General features: G+C 49.1%; 1 long non-coding RNA gene and 1 pseudogene across 1 annotated transcript; both read right to left on the reverse strand.

The window, feature by feature from the left end:
- Positions 1 to 1,020: 1,020 nt before the first annotated feature.
- LOC102901988 lies at positions 1,021 to 3,059 on the reverse strand (annotated as a pseudogene).
- Positions 3,060 to 11,058: 7,999 nt separating this feature from the next.
- On the reverse strand, positions 11,059 to 12,130 carry LOC109494575. Its single transcript, XR_002149502.3, has 3 exons — positions 11,763 to 12,130; positions 11,242 to 11,349; positions 11,059 to 11,116 (listed from the first exon to the last, which is right to left on the reverse strand). It is a non-coding gene; the product is annotated as an uncharacterized LOC109494575 (long non-coding RNA).
- Positions 12,131 to 14,769: the final 2,639 nt, after the last annotated feature.

Raw genomic sequence — 14,769 nt, forward strand, 5'->3', positions numbered from 1 at the left:
TGGTGTCTCCTGAATTTGTTTGTGTACTTTCTGCCTTTGTGATTATAATCTTATCCTTTTCACTATAATAAACAGTATCTCTACCTTTTCTGACTTCTAGGAGTCCTTGTGAGTCACTGAACCTGCAGGTGGTCTTGGGGACTCCCTTGCAGTCGTTTTGCATTTGGTGTCTCACTGCTTCACTCACTCATTCCCTGTGGATTTGGGCCCTGTCATGTGACAGGGGATGGGTCTATAGAGGCATGAGACAGGGATGTGTGCTAAAGGGGCTCTAGGTCCAGGGTGGGCTCTGAATGAGGACACGGACAATGACAACACAAGGTCTGTGCCGCCGTGGGGAGCACAAGGGGATTCAGCCAGTGAGGAGGTGCCCTGGAGCTGATACCGAGGACAGGAGACCAAAACAAGCTGGGATTGGACAACAAAGGCTGCCTGTGGGATGGCTGGAAATGAACCTGGAAAGATGGGCTTTGGTGGTTGAGTGCAGGGGCTTCAAGGCCAGACTGCACTCTGATGGCCACAGAGAATCCGAGTGAAGCTGTGCAGAGAAGTGAAAGACCACACCTGTGCTGGAACAAAGGAACGGCTCCAGGAGGCATGTGACCAATGTCTGGACTGAGCAATGGCTGCCCAGCTCCTATTTTTGCCTTTGCCTCAAGTCAGCCAGATGAGGACTTGACCTGCTTTTTCAGGTGCGACCCAATCACCCCGCCATCTCACATTCTCGAGGGAACATTAAATTCTAGAGCTGCCTCCTTACAGTAAATACCCCTGGCATATACTGAAAGGGATGGGGGAACTGTTTGCCACTCTGTCCCTATCTGCTAACTCCCATGTTTTCATCCTGAAAAACGAGTGGCTTCTAGCTGGTGGCCTCAGGCAAGTGGTTTAACTTCTCAAAATCTCAGCTCCTTTTCTATGAAGTGGGGTTAACAATATCTGCACCCCATGGCTGCTGAGAAGATGAAATGGAGTGATGTGTGTAAAGTGCTTATGAAGTGTTAAAGTCTTACACGAATGTCGCTGTCTTGACTGATTTTAATGAAGTCTGTGCTGAAGCTGATGAATGACACACAAAGTCTTTTTAAAGGTCTGGGCTTTGTGACACATCACACATTTCAGCATTATAAACCTTACTTTTTGGCAGAGGAACAAAACAAAACCAAAAAAACAAAAAACAAAAAACAGAAATAACAAAACAACCCCAAACCAAGCCACATGATCTAAAACCATGTGGCCTGAGTTAATACAAGGCACAAACAACTGATAAAAGCATCTTTTAAGTTTTTTGTTTTTAAATTTCATTTTTCGCCCCCGAGGTAAAAACCAAAATGAGCTCTGTTCCAGGTCTGCTGAGAAGACCATCCATACCTGTGGATCTCTCCTACCACCTGGTGGATATCTGTGGAACCCGGAGCATGGAGAATGGGAGGGGCTGTTGTTCCTCTTGAAGGCTCACTCCGCTTTCTCACCCAACCGTGTGACCCTGCAGAGAGAAGTGTATATGATGTGCAAGGGGGCTGCTCTGCAGTTCCTGCCACTCACAGGGCCCCCTGCTGGATGAAGAACAACACACCAAGGACAGACAGAAGGTCTCTACCCCATCTGGCACATCCCCAGTTCACTGATGGATGAGAACCAAACAGTTGCCAAGGGTTTTTTGATAGTTGCTGCACTCACATGGCATCCCCTGGGAATGAATTCTCCAATGCTGGGCCAGGGATCTGCTCTAGCTGAAGGCTTTCCCACATTTGTGACACTCAAAGGACTCCTGTCTGGCATGAATCCTCTGATGCAGAACAAGGGCCGCAGCCTCACGGGAGGTTTTCTGACACAGGCTGCATATGAAGGGCTTGGCACCCGCGTGGACGCGCTGGTGCTGCGGCTGAAGGCTTTGCTGCATGCATGGCACGCATAGGGCTGTTCCCCCCGTGTGCACCCGGTAGTGCTCAGTGAGGTGTGACATCTGGATGTAAGCCTTGCCACACTCGTTGCACTTGTTGGGCTTCTCCCCGGCGTGTGTCCTGAGGTGGAGGGTGAGGGAGAAGCTCTGCACAAAGGCCCTTCCACAGTCTCCACAAACAAAAGGCTTCTCCCCAGTGTGGATCCTCTTGTGCTGAGTGAGGAACGTGCTCTGGATGAAAGTCCTCCTGCATTTTCCACATGTGTAGGGCCGCTCACCCGTGTGCACCCGTTGCTGCAGGACCAGGGCTGAAGAATTGCCGAAGGGTTTCCTGTACTCACCGCATGTAAACGGTTTCTCATCACTATGGATCTTGAGGTGCTGGGTCAAGTAGGAGCTCTGGCTGAAGGTCTTCCCACATTCTCCACATGTGTAGGGCCGCTTGCTGGTGTGCACTCGCTGGTGCTTGGCCAGGGAGGAACTCTGGCTGAAGGCGTGGCCACAGGCATTGCATGCATATGGCTTCTCACCAGTGTGTGTCCTCAGGTGCTTGCTGAGGGACTAGCTCTGGCTGAAGGCTTTCCCACATTCCTGGCACGTGTATGGCTTCTCTCCTGTGTGGCAGCGCTCGTGCTCGGTCAGGGATGAGCTGAGGCTGAACACCTTGCAGCATGTGTGACACTCATATGGCTGCTCTCTTGCGTGGGTTCTGTGGTGGACCAGGAGGGTCGAGGAGTTGGTGAAGGCTCTGCCACACTCATGACAGGTGAACAGCTTCTCCCTAGTGTGGACTCGCTGGTGCTGCACGAGGTGAGTGCTCTGGCTGAAGGCATGCCTGCACTCGCTGCAGGTAAATGCTTCTTGCCTGTGTGCACCTGCTGGTTCTTGGCCAGGGACGAGTTCTCTCAGAAGCACTTGCTGCAGTAGCCACACGCATAGGGCTTTTCACCCGTGTGGATGCACGGTGCTTATGAGGCATGTGAAGGCCTGTCCACATTGCCAGCATGTGTACAGCTTCTTGCCAGTGTGGGTTCTCTGGTGCTGAATGACATGTGTGTCTGTCCAAAGGCCTTCCCACACTCCTTGCATGTGTAGGGCTTCCATTTAGTGGGAACCCACTGATAGCCTGCAAGGCATGTGTTCTTGCTAAAGCCATCTTTGCACCCACCACACACTAATGTATCCTCCTCAGTGTGAACTCCTCGTGGGCGACTAAGGTCTGGAAAAGAGCTGAGGGCTTCCATACACTTACAGTCTCCTTGGCAGGGCACCCCGATCTAGGACTGAAACACAGGTGAGGCCCTTCTGCCAACCTGGCTTGTGAGATCTTGCACCCCTGGGGATTGCCCTGATGCTCAACAAGGAATGGGCGCCAGAAGTTCCTGCAAGGTTCCACTCTGGGCTCTTCTTCCGCTGGCTGCGTGTCACTGCTTGGCAGTGTCTGTCACCTGGCCTTCATGCTCTGTGACTTCTCTCACTATGGTGTGCCAGAAATCCTGCCTGTGAGTCCCATTGTCATCTGCCCCCGAAGCAGAGCACCTTTGTCTAGAGGTAGCCATGCAGCTCGGGGCCCAGGCTTTGAGCCTGAAAAATAAGCAAAGAAGTATGCTCAGGATCCAACCTGAACATGCACGGCCAATCGGGAAGATGGACAGAACCGCAGCAGTCAGACTGGACAGTGCAGATATGTGGCTTTCAGCAGGGCTCTTGCAGTTGAGGACAGAAGAGTGAATGGATCAGGGTCTGGAAGACCACCCACAGGCTTGGTGATTCCTCAACACAGTTCTCAGCACAGAGTCATACTCACGGCTGTGACTGGTTAGAGCAAAAGGACACCAGGCAAAATCAACAAAGGGAAAAGGCGCAGGGGCAGAGTCCTCTCCCAGTGGAGCCACACAGCATGCACCTAACCCCTCCAGCTCTGGATTCTGACACTGAAGTGTTGTCTACAGTTTGTCAGAGGCTCAGAGCTTAGGGTTTTACTAGGGGCTGGCCATGCAGGCACTGGCTGTGTAGCACGTACCAAAATCCCAGGCTCCCAGGAGGAAAGTAGGCATTCAGTGTAAATCACGTTGTTTGTACAAATGGCTTGGGTGCAGTGAGCCATTCTTATCATTTAGGGAATGGGGGGATCCTACCATAATCCAAGTTGCCAGACACCAGCCAAAGGCCAACCCTGTGCCTAGGCCTCTCTGAGAATGGTGGCCTCATGCCTGCTGTCAACTCTCTTCTGCCCAGTAGGGAGGAAAAGTGGTAGAACGGAGCACAGAAAGTCATGGGCCAAGGCCACCCAGAGCTGCCTCACCTGTCAGCTGCCACTATTTTACAACCACGCCCTCACTAGAACAGGGCCTGGTCAACAGAATGGAAAACAGAAACCTGCACGCGAATGCTCATAGAGAACTATTCTTTTTTTTTTTTTTTTTATGTTTTTTTTTATTTCTGAAGGGGAGAGAGACAGAGCATGAGCGGGGGTGGGGCAGGGAGAGAGGGAGACACAGAATCTGAAGCAGGCTCCAGGCTCCAAGCTATCAGCACAGAGCCTGACATTGGGTTCAAACTCACAAGCTGTGAGATCATGACCTGAGCCGAAATTGGATGCTTAACCAATTGAGCCACCCACTTGCCCCTCATAGAGAACTATTCTTAAGGGTTAGAAGCCAGATACAGAAAGGCCACACATAGTAGCACATGTATCTTTGTGAAAAATAAGTGAATTTATATGTATCTATATGAATATATTTATATAAACTTCACTTACATGAAAAGTTCAGAAGATGCAAATCACAGAGACAGAAGACAGATTAGTGGCTGTCAGATGCTGGGGGAAGTGAACGAAGAGACTGTTAAATGACTGTCGGGTTTGTTTTCAGGCTCCTGCACCTACTAGCTCTTTTCTGTTGGACATACACTGCACCTCCTTGCCCCAGGAGGAGAAATAAACTGATCTGAAGCATGGTGACTGTAGTTATAACACTGTACTATATACTAGAAATTTCCTAAGACAGTTAGTTGACTGTAAGCATTCCCACCACAGAAAAAAACATCGCAACTATGTGAGGAGATGGATATATCTATTATTTGGATTGTGGTAATCATTTCACAATGTATATCAAAACACCATGTTCTACACTTTAAATATACACAATTTTTAACTGTCAATTATACGTCAAAGCTAGGGGGAGAAATTAATTTAAAAAACTGACCTGATAGACCTTTACTTCACTCATCTGGACCTCTCAGAACATCTGTCTCCATAGTCCAGGGGTCTTCCCACTGTTCCAGCTTGGAGATCACATCTGGTTTGCAGCCGGGGGTCCTGCCCATAGTTAGAAAGTAGAAGGGAAATGTTGATGCTGTTGTCACAAGCCAGCCAGGACCCAACAGGCCCAGTAATGCAGTGTGTGTGCCTCAGGTACAGTAGAGGTCTCTCCCTGGTGATGTGGGATAGGGTGTCCACTCTGCACAGAAGGGACCCAACTGGGGGACACAGGTCAGAGCAAGGACCTATCTGGGTGTGGGTTACTGGGGACAAGGCAGGGGATAAATACACCCATGTAGTGAACACATGTGGAAACAGACATGTGACATGGATGAAGAAGAGACAGGGAAACCTCACCCAGGGACCCAAGTTGCTGTAGTTCCTCAGCATCACATCATGGTACAGGATCCTCTGTGTGGGGCCCAGAAGCCCCCATTCCTCCCATGTGAAGTCCACCACCACATCCCTAAATGTCACTGGCTTCTGAAACATCCCACATGCAGTGGCTCAGCCGTGGGTCCTGTCTGGCCAGGGCCAGCCCCATAAGGAACAGCAGAATGTGAATGTTCTGGGAAACATCCTATGGTCATGGTTGGAGGGGTGGCTCATTCTGTGAGTGGCACTATTATCACCTTGACACTGGGTGCCATGGTCCTACCTGAATAGTTGTGTCTTCTCTGTTAAAGTTTTACCCCTCAGTGCAAAGGCATTTGGAAGTAGGGTCTTTGGCGGGGATTAGGTTTAGATGAGGTCATGAGGATGAGGACCCAGGATGGGACTAGTGCCCTCATAAGAAGAGGGAAAAACCAAAGTGTGCGTGTTCTCACCTTGCTTTCTACCCAGAGTGTGAGGACACAGAGAGAAGGCAGCTTGTCTGCAATCCAGGAAGAGAGCTCTCAGCAGAACCCAGGCCTGCTGGCACCCTCATCTTGGACTTCTAGCCTTCAAAACTGTGAGAACTAACTTTGTCGATTAAGCCACAGAGTTCATGGTATTTTGTTATAGGAGTCTAAACAGATTAAAGCACAATGATTTTGGGTGCCTGGGTGGCTCAGTCGATTGAGCATCCGACTCTTGGTTTTGGCTCTGGTCACAATCCACGGTTCATAGGTTTGAGCCCCACATTGGGCTCCAAGCTGACAGTGCAGGGCCTGCTTGGGATTCTCTCTCTTTCCCTCTCTCTCTGCCCCTCCCCTGCTCACACACACACACACACTCTCAAGATAAATAAATACAACGTTAAAAAAAAAGAATTGAACTTAAAAAAAAAAAAAAAGACACAGTGATTCTTCATCACTTCCCAAAACACTCAGCTTTGTGGCCACCAGAGGGACAGCTGGATGGCCCTTACCAGCCCCTCACAAAGCCATCTATCACACCTGCATGGTCTGCATCCCCTTTAAGATTGGGCAGGGGAGGCTTGGAGGATGGGATGGCATCTGACACCAGCCACATGTGCTCTGAGGCCATTAAGTGTCCCCAACCTGAATTTTACTGCTCCACAGCGGCACTCCTAGCTTGTGGCAATAATCCCTCTGCCTGTGTGTGTGGCTGTCTTCTTGGGGACCCCGTTAAAAAAAAGGGTCTGTCAGGAGGCAGCAATTTCAGAGCAACTACTTACCACCCAAAACCCCCAACCACCTATCTAGACACCGCTCATGCCACCATTCATTCATTTGCCTGTTAATATCTTCCAGGTATCTGTACATGTCAGGCTCTGCTCTGTCCCTTTCCTGGATCCTGGATAAACAGTGTGACCATAAACAGCCTGTGTCCCAGATCTTACCAGGCATGGGACTTCCTCCAAGGTGCCTTAGATTGACAGGGTCATTAAGCGCCACCCTGGAGTGAAGACAGAAGGAAGACAGGAGGAATGGCCAGGGCAGAGGAAGGCACCCTGTCCCAGAACTCATGCTCCTTGGGGGTTGTGGCTCTAGTCCTGTGCTGAGGAGTAGAAGTATCACAGAAGCAAGGGCAGAAAGGACTATGCCTGCTGGGACTGCTGGCATTATGGGAAACTCATGTGGAAGGCATCTGCTGGGAATGCAGCATCTTGGGCCTTGGGCTTGTCCTCCTTGACACTCCCCTGAAAAGGAAGAACTGGGGGAGGGCAGGGGATATGAGAGAGGCCAGATCTGCCCTCAGGTCCCAGAGACCCAAGCCCCAAAGCCCTCTCACCTCACATCCCTCCCCTCACGGGCCACTAGCCTCTCTCCCAGGGGCTCCAGCCCTCCCAGTCCAGACCCTCCCACAAGTGTTGCTCCTGCTTACCTTCCAGGGCTTGGCAGAACCAGAGCCCCTAACATATGGCAGGCATGCTGTGGGCCCCTTACATCAGCTTGCTTGATCCTCACTCTGTTCCTGAGAGTGATGGTTAGGATCAACACTACCAGACCCATCTTACACTAAGGAAACTAGGCGTCAAGGGGGAAGACGCTTGCTTGAATTGAGCTTCTGCGGGGAAGCACCCCAACACGTCCCCACCCATGACCAACCAAGATAATGAGTCCTGTGGAGAAGGCTGTATCCACGTGGACCCACACCCCCCAGAATTAGTCTGGGGATGTGGCAGCCCACCTGGGCTCTGGTGAAGGGGTCTATATAGCTGCCATGGACCCATGGTGATCCAGAGGATGAAAAATACTTGGAGTAGGAAGCCCAGAAACTGCAGTTCCACCATGTGCCACTAACTGGCCACATCCCTGCTCTGGACCTATTTCTTCTTGGGTACAAAAAGGACAGGAGGATGGATGGCATTAAGTCTCAGAAAGCCTTTGTGAAATATAACATAACATAGGAACACCTCATGGTGCCCCTGCTGCCAGAAGCCACACCACCTTTGCACCCTCCATCCTGTCCTGGCTCCCAGGCTGGGCAGGGGGTCACTGAGCTCAGGCCTCCACAGAAAGTGGCCCTCTGATTCAATGCTTGGAAGTTGGGCCTCAGACCCCTGCCTCTAAAACAGAAACTACCCATGAGCCTAGGCTGAGTCCCTATGGGCAGCTGTGGCTCCACACCACGCCCAGGCTGCAAACTTCTCAAGGGGTTATTGTCCGATGCTGACCAAGTTCCCTAACATGAGGAAAAAGAGGTACTATCATCACCCTCTTATACAAGTGGGGAAAGGGGGCCACAGAGAGATTAAATCAAAGGTGTGAAGCAAGTGATAGGTGAGGATGTGAATTCAGGTAGTCAGTCAGACTTGAGTCTATGCTCTCAAAAAGATACACTGTTAGTAGAGGTAGGAGTGCTCAGCTCAATCAGTTTTGACCAATGTACACATCTGTGTAGCAACCATCCAGACTAAGCTCTAGAACTTTCTGAGGATGGAAATGTCCTGGAGCTGTGCTGTCCAATTCAGCAGCCATATGCCCCATGCGGCTCCTGAACAGCAAAAAACACAGGTGGTGTGACTGAGAAACTGGATGTGTAATTTGAAGTCTAACTGATTCACGTTTTAATATCTACATGTGGCTTTTAGCTACCATTTTGGACAGCTCAGCACTAGGACTTTTCAGAACCACGGACAGCTCCCACCAGGCACGCTTTCCAGGCAAAGCCCTACCCAGCCCCAGGGTGATTGCTGCTGGGATTTCTGACGGCACACATGAGCTGTGCCTATTCTTGAACTTTATACAAAGTAAATCGTATGCTGTGTAATAGTCTGAGGATTCAGCCCCATGCTATCAGTTTTATGGGCATCACTGGTAGCAGACACCTGTCAGGATGCCTCTACAGAGACTGGGGACAAAGTGAGATACCAAGTAGGCAAGTGCTCAGAAGAGGGGAAAAGCGATAGTCCCAGCTGTCTTGAATTCAGTTCCTGACAGACTCCCAGTAGGGAAGGGCTGATGTGAGGCCTTTTGCCCCTCCGCACAGGGGTGAAAGTGGAGAACTGATCCCTGGGGCCCTGATGCACCCAGTGCCCACACCTTCCTCCCAGTGTCATCCCTAGACTGGAGACAGTGAGTGTGAGGGATAAGTGGAGTCTGTCAGACCTAGAATCAAATCTACCTTACCACTCTCTGCTGGGTGACCTTGGGTTGTTCAATCCCCTGAGGCCTGGGTTTTTTATCTGTAAAACTGGGTAATAGTGAAGGCTGTTTATTCATTCATTCAACAAATACTCCATGGACTGTGCACGAAATCATGAAACTTACAGTCTGTGATGAATGGGAACAAGTATAAAGTCTTCAAATGTGTAAAAAACACGTGTAAAATGTGTAAAAGTGCTAAAAAAAAAAAAACCCCATAATGTAGATGTGTGTGGCACCTGTTTTGGGTCAGGTGGTTAGGGAGGGCCTCTGAGGTAATACCTAAATTTAAATGCTATTCAGCAACCAGGGGGTGGGCCAAGGGAGAGCTATAGGTGAGGCCTGTAAACAGGAAGAAATCAGGTCATGCAGGGCTCAGAAGGCATGGGAAGTGTGGATCTGGTCAAATTAGGGGTCAGCAAACTCAGCTCCACTTACTGCCTATTTCTGCAGAGACCATGAGCTGAGAATAGTTTTTCCATTTTTAAGTGGTTGGGAGGGAAAAGTCATCAGATTAACGTTAAGTGAAATTCAGATTTCAGCATTCAGTGAAGTTCTGGATTTCATCAGGACAAAAAAAACCGTGTGGGTATGTGTTTTCTCTCTCGTTAGGTAAGTATCTACTTGATTTGACATCCTTGGTTTTGCCTCTTGGCCTGCAAAGCTGAGAACATTTGCTACTCAGTGCTTTACAGGGAGAGTTTGCCGACCTGCTGTGACAGCCAGGGCAGGGACGGAAGGTTTAAGGCAGGGGTCGCCTCACTGTTCAGGGTGTAAAGACCCCTCTGGTGCTGTGTGGAGAGCAACAGAGGGGGCAGGGGGAGGCAGGAGACCTGTGAAGAGGTGACAGTCTGGACTAGGCTGAGGATGGCAGGGCAGCAGAGTGAAGGCAGCAGGAGCAGGGCATGTTTTGAGGAAGATCTAGTTTCTGAAAATGTCCAGCCCTGTGACCACCACCCTGCCATGCGCCTCACCTGGCTCCTCAGGTTCCATTGCCTGCTACTCTGCTCCGTCTCTGGGCTGCTTGACCTCAGCAGTTACAGGACGGGGGGCATGCGGTCTTAGTCCCAGACAAAGAGCCCAGGTTGTGGGAGGGAGCCCCCGCCTCCTCCCATCTACTCCCATACAGCAATCAGGCTTCTGGCACTCACTTAGGGGCTCAGGGCTGGAATTCTGGAAAATGAAGCACTGCTGGGTGAGCAAAGGCAACAGGGAGTGGGTGTGGCCATACACGTGGGCTTCCCTGGGACAGACCCAACTGCTTCCTTCCCCCAAATGGAAAACACATGTCTACACAAAAACCTGTAAGTGAATGTTCACAGCAGCATTATTTGGGTAAACAAACTGGTATATCCATATAATGGAGTATTACTCAGCTATAAAAATGAATGAAGTACTGACACATAGCACAACATGGATGGACTTTAAAAACATGCTCAGTGAAAAAAGCCAGACACAACAAACCCATACACTCACTGTATGGTCCCATTTAATTTATATCGCATGTCCGGAACAGAGAAAGATTAATTAAGAGAGAATTAACAGAAAGATTAATGGTTGCCAGAGGCTGCGGAAAAGGGGAATGGGGAGTGATAGCTAAGGGGTATGGGCCATAAGCACGCACCTGAGTTCACACCTGCAGACACAAAGGAGGTGTCACACACAGAAAACACCCCTTCCCCACACAGACATGCACGGTGACACACCTGAAGTCTCATCTGCACACACAAATGGTGTTACACACGGGGCGCCTGGGTGGCTCAGTCGGTTGAGCATCCGACTTCGGCTCAGGTCATGATCTTACAGTTCGTGAGTTCAAGCCCCGCGTCAGGCTCTGTGCTGACAGTTCGGAGCCTGGAGCCTGCTTCGGATTCTGTGTCTCCCTCTCTCTGCTCCTTCCCCGCTCATGCTCTGTCTCTGTCTCCCAAAAATGAATAAACATTAAAATTTAATAAAAAAAAAAAACACAAATGGTGTCACACATGCAATACACTCTTCTCTGACATGCACCAGCGGTAACATGCCCAGTCAAATGCATATACCTGAGGTCACACTGCAGACACAGGCAAGGGCTGTGCTGGGGTCCCCACACACAGGAGGTCTCATCTGCCCACACAGGTGGTGCTTCGCATGCAATACACCCTTCACTTCTGAAACGCACAGGTGGTGACACATTCAGCCACGTGCACACACCTGAGGACACACCTACACAGACAAGTGACGCACTGGGTCCCCACCCCCCCGCGCCCCCGACATCTCATATACACACTCAGGTGGTACCTCACATGCAAGACAGCCCTCCTCTGACACGCACACGTGCAGTGTCACACTCGGCCACACACAGCTGAGGTCTCAAGGGCACGCATAGGTCTCTTCCTCATACCCTGCAGCACGCGCACACGGTCCCTCCTCTCTCCCCTCCCCCACGACCTCCCGCGACCCATCGCCGGGTCCGCGCTCCCCTCCGAGCCCCACCCGGGCACCAGTCACTCCCGCTGCGTACACGCGGGCCTCGTCGTCCCTCACACTCACGAAAGCCACCACGCCGGGACCGCGGACTCACCTCGGCCGCGGGCCCCTGCCTGAGGCGGGCAGCGCCGCCAGCCGCCAGCCTCCGCACTCGCCGAAGGCACTTCCGGCTCTCACTTCCGCCGACGGCCCGCGCTCGGCTCGGGGCCGGACCTCGGAGGGGGCCCTGCCCGCTGCATACCAGGAGCCGGCACAGGTGACTCGCCTTGTGGGAAATGGAGTCCAGAGGGCGACGAGCCACGAAGGGAGCGTGGGAACGTGTTGATGAGCCGCTGTCGCGGGGGACCAGACGGATGTGAACACGCATGGATCTAGGTAAGTTCTTGCAGGTATGCAGCGGACTTTTTTCTTTCTCTTCGCACACTCACGTACGTCCACACTCGTCTAACTATAGTTTGGGGTATTCCCACCCCCCCCAACCCCTGAGCCCTGTGCATCCTGTAAAGCTTCAGCAAATGCCCTCTAAGAACCAGTAATTCTTCCAATTACTCAAGAAACCACACCATTACCTTCTATATAGTCATATGCTCATTCCTCCCAATTACGTCCTTTTTGTTTTCATTTTTTAGTGAAGCCCGCGTAAAAAACCATGCACAGCACTCTGCTGTGCCTGGTGGAGTCGACTCCTGATGTGCAGGCTAACCTTCTCTACCCTTCCTTCCCACTAGTCAGTTGATCACAAGGGGAGATTAAAGAAATCAGCCACTTATCTTAGACTAGAATTGTGCAAGAGCTTTCTAGAGTCGAGGGAGATGTTCTATTTGTAACTACTGAGCAGTTGGAATGTGGCTAATGTGATTGAAGAACTCAATATTTACTAATTTGGGGTGAATTAAAAAATTTTTTTAATGTTTATTTTTGAGACAGAAAGAGACAGAGCATGAATGGGGGAGGGGCAGAGAGAGAGGGAGACACAGAATCAGAAGCAGGCTCCAGGCTCTGAGCCATCAGCCCAGAGCCTGACGCGGGGCTCGAACTCACGGACCGCAAGATCGTGACCTGAGCTGAAGTCGGACACTTAACCGACTGAGCCACCCAGGCGCCCCTAGGGTGAATTTAAAATTACATCTAAATAGCTATACCTAGCTAGTGATTACGATGGACAACTTGGTACATCTAGATGTTCACCTTGGGTCTCCTTACAAGGAGACCTACAGGAGACTGTTCTTTAGACGATGCAGATTTCTTACCAGTTACTTTTGCACAAATGACTTGAATCTCTCTGAGGATGTACAAGGAGATACTGAAAATGGGGAACTTGGCTGTTGGCCACAATTTATATGTGGGCATAATTTGGGCTGATACAGGGAATTTAATAAAATAACTTAGAAATATATGTGCTAAAATAGCTTGCAGGAAAATGTGTGAAGTCAAAGCTATTTTATACTTAACTGGTTCCATTAACTCAAGGTTCATGCATGTGTGCCTATATAAGAACAGGTGTGGCTAAGAATTTAGTGTGTGTGTGTGAGTGACAGAGAACAATGAAACCAATTATCAAACTTACTTTAACTTGAAAGAGTTGAGATTTTTAATTTAAATTTATTTTTTGAACTGGTAATACTTTTACATATTTCAAAATTCCAAAAATACCAAAAGATATAAAGTGAAAATCATTCCTCATCCCTTTCCCCCCACTTCTCCTCCCCAAGAGCAACTAGTATGCTTGGTTACTTTATACCCTTAGGAGATATTGTGTATGTGTGTGTATGTGTGTGTAAGCAAAGGATTTTCTACACAAATGGAAACATACTTTACATACTGTTTTACACCTTTTCATTTAACAATGTATCTTGGAGCTCTTTCCCATATTAGTACATAAAGACAGTCCCCATTTTTAAGACTGTGTCATGCTCCATTCCAGCAATCACTAACCCAGTTCCCCAGGGTGGACACTGAGGTTGTTTACAAATTTTACTTCTGAAATCAATACCATAGTGAAACCATGTACAGTCTACAATGTACAAATATATCTCCCAGCAACAGGTTTACTGAGACAAAGAGTTTGTGTATTTATAATTTTAATTTTTATTAAAAAAACTTTTTTTAATGTTTTATTTTTGAGAGAGAGAGAGAGAGAGAGAGAGACAGAGTATTAGTGGGGGAGGGGCAGAGAGAGAGGGAGACACATTATCTGAGAAGCGGGATCCTGGCTCTGAGTTGTCAGCACAGAGCCTGACATGGGGTTTGAACTCGTGAACCACGAGATCATGACCTAAGCCGAAGTCTGAAGCTTATCAGACTGAGCCACCCAGGCACCCTGTGTGTGTCTGTAATTTTAGATAGCAACTGATAAGCTGCCCTTCACAGAGGCTGTATCACTTTTTACTCTCCCTGGAAACATGTAGAAAAGACTCCCCCACTTTTGGATAAAAGTCAAGGCTGGTAAAATGCTAGGTGGTCATGCTCCTACAACCCTCCTGAAAGGTAATTTAAAAAGCTACATGAGATTCATGGCCAGAGGAAAATGCTCAAAAAAAACCCCAAAACAGTTAAGAAGCATGTGTTACTAGAAAGGATTCCCATTTTCTAAACACAACTAGAAATATATTTTTTGTGAGTATAAGATCTATATACCCACATGTACACTCTATGTATACATTTATATTGTTATGAAAAAATTACAAGGGAAATTAACAAAATCTTAATGGTAATGACCATCTCTGGATAGTGGAAGTATGAGGAATTAAGTTTTACTTTTGTGCATCTTCCATGTTTTACAGTAAAGAATTTGCATTACTTTTATAAACCGATAAAGCCGTAGTTTATAGTAACTTCCTCTGAGGAGTTTATCTGACTGTTTCAAAACATCTATAAGGAAATCAGTAGGAACATTATGCCTAGAAAACACGACCCAAAATGAGAAATGAAACATTTGTAATCATCTCTGCTGCCTGGAGAGGGAGGTGAGTGACAAGCTTGTTCCCAGCTTACCCACTGAGGCCACTATGTAACTTCAGCCCACCCAGCAACCATTCTGAGACCCTTTAGGAGCTGCCATTTTGTGGGCCAAGGTGGAGGGAAAGGGACAATTGTAGGCC

Source organism: Felis catus, chromosome E2, assembly GCF_018350175.1.
Source record: "Felis catus isolate Fca126 chromosome E2, F.catus_Fca126_mat1.0, whole genome shotgun sequence".
NCBI classification, from domain to species: Eukaryota; Metazoa; Chordata; class Mammalia; order Carnivora; family Felidae; genus Felis; species Felis catus.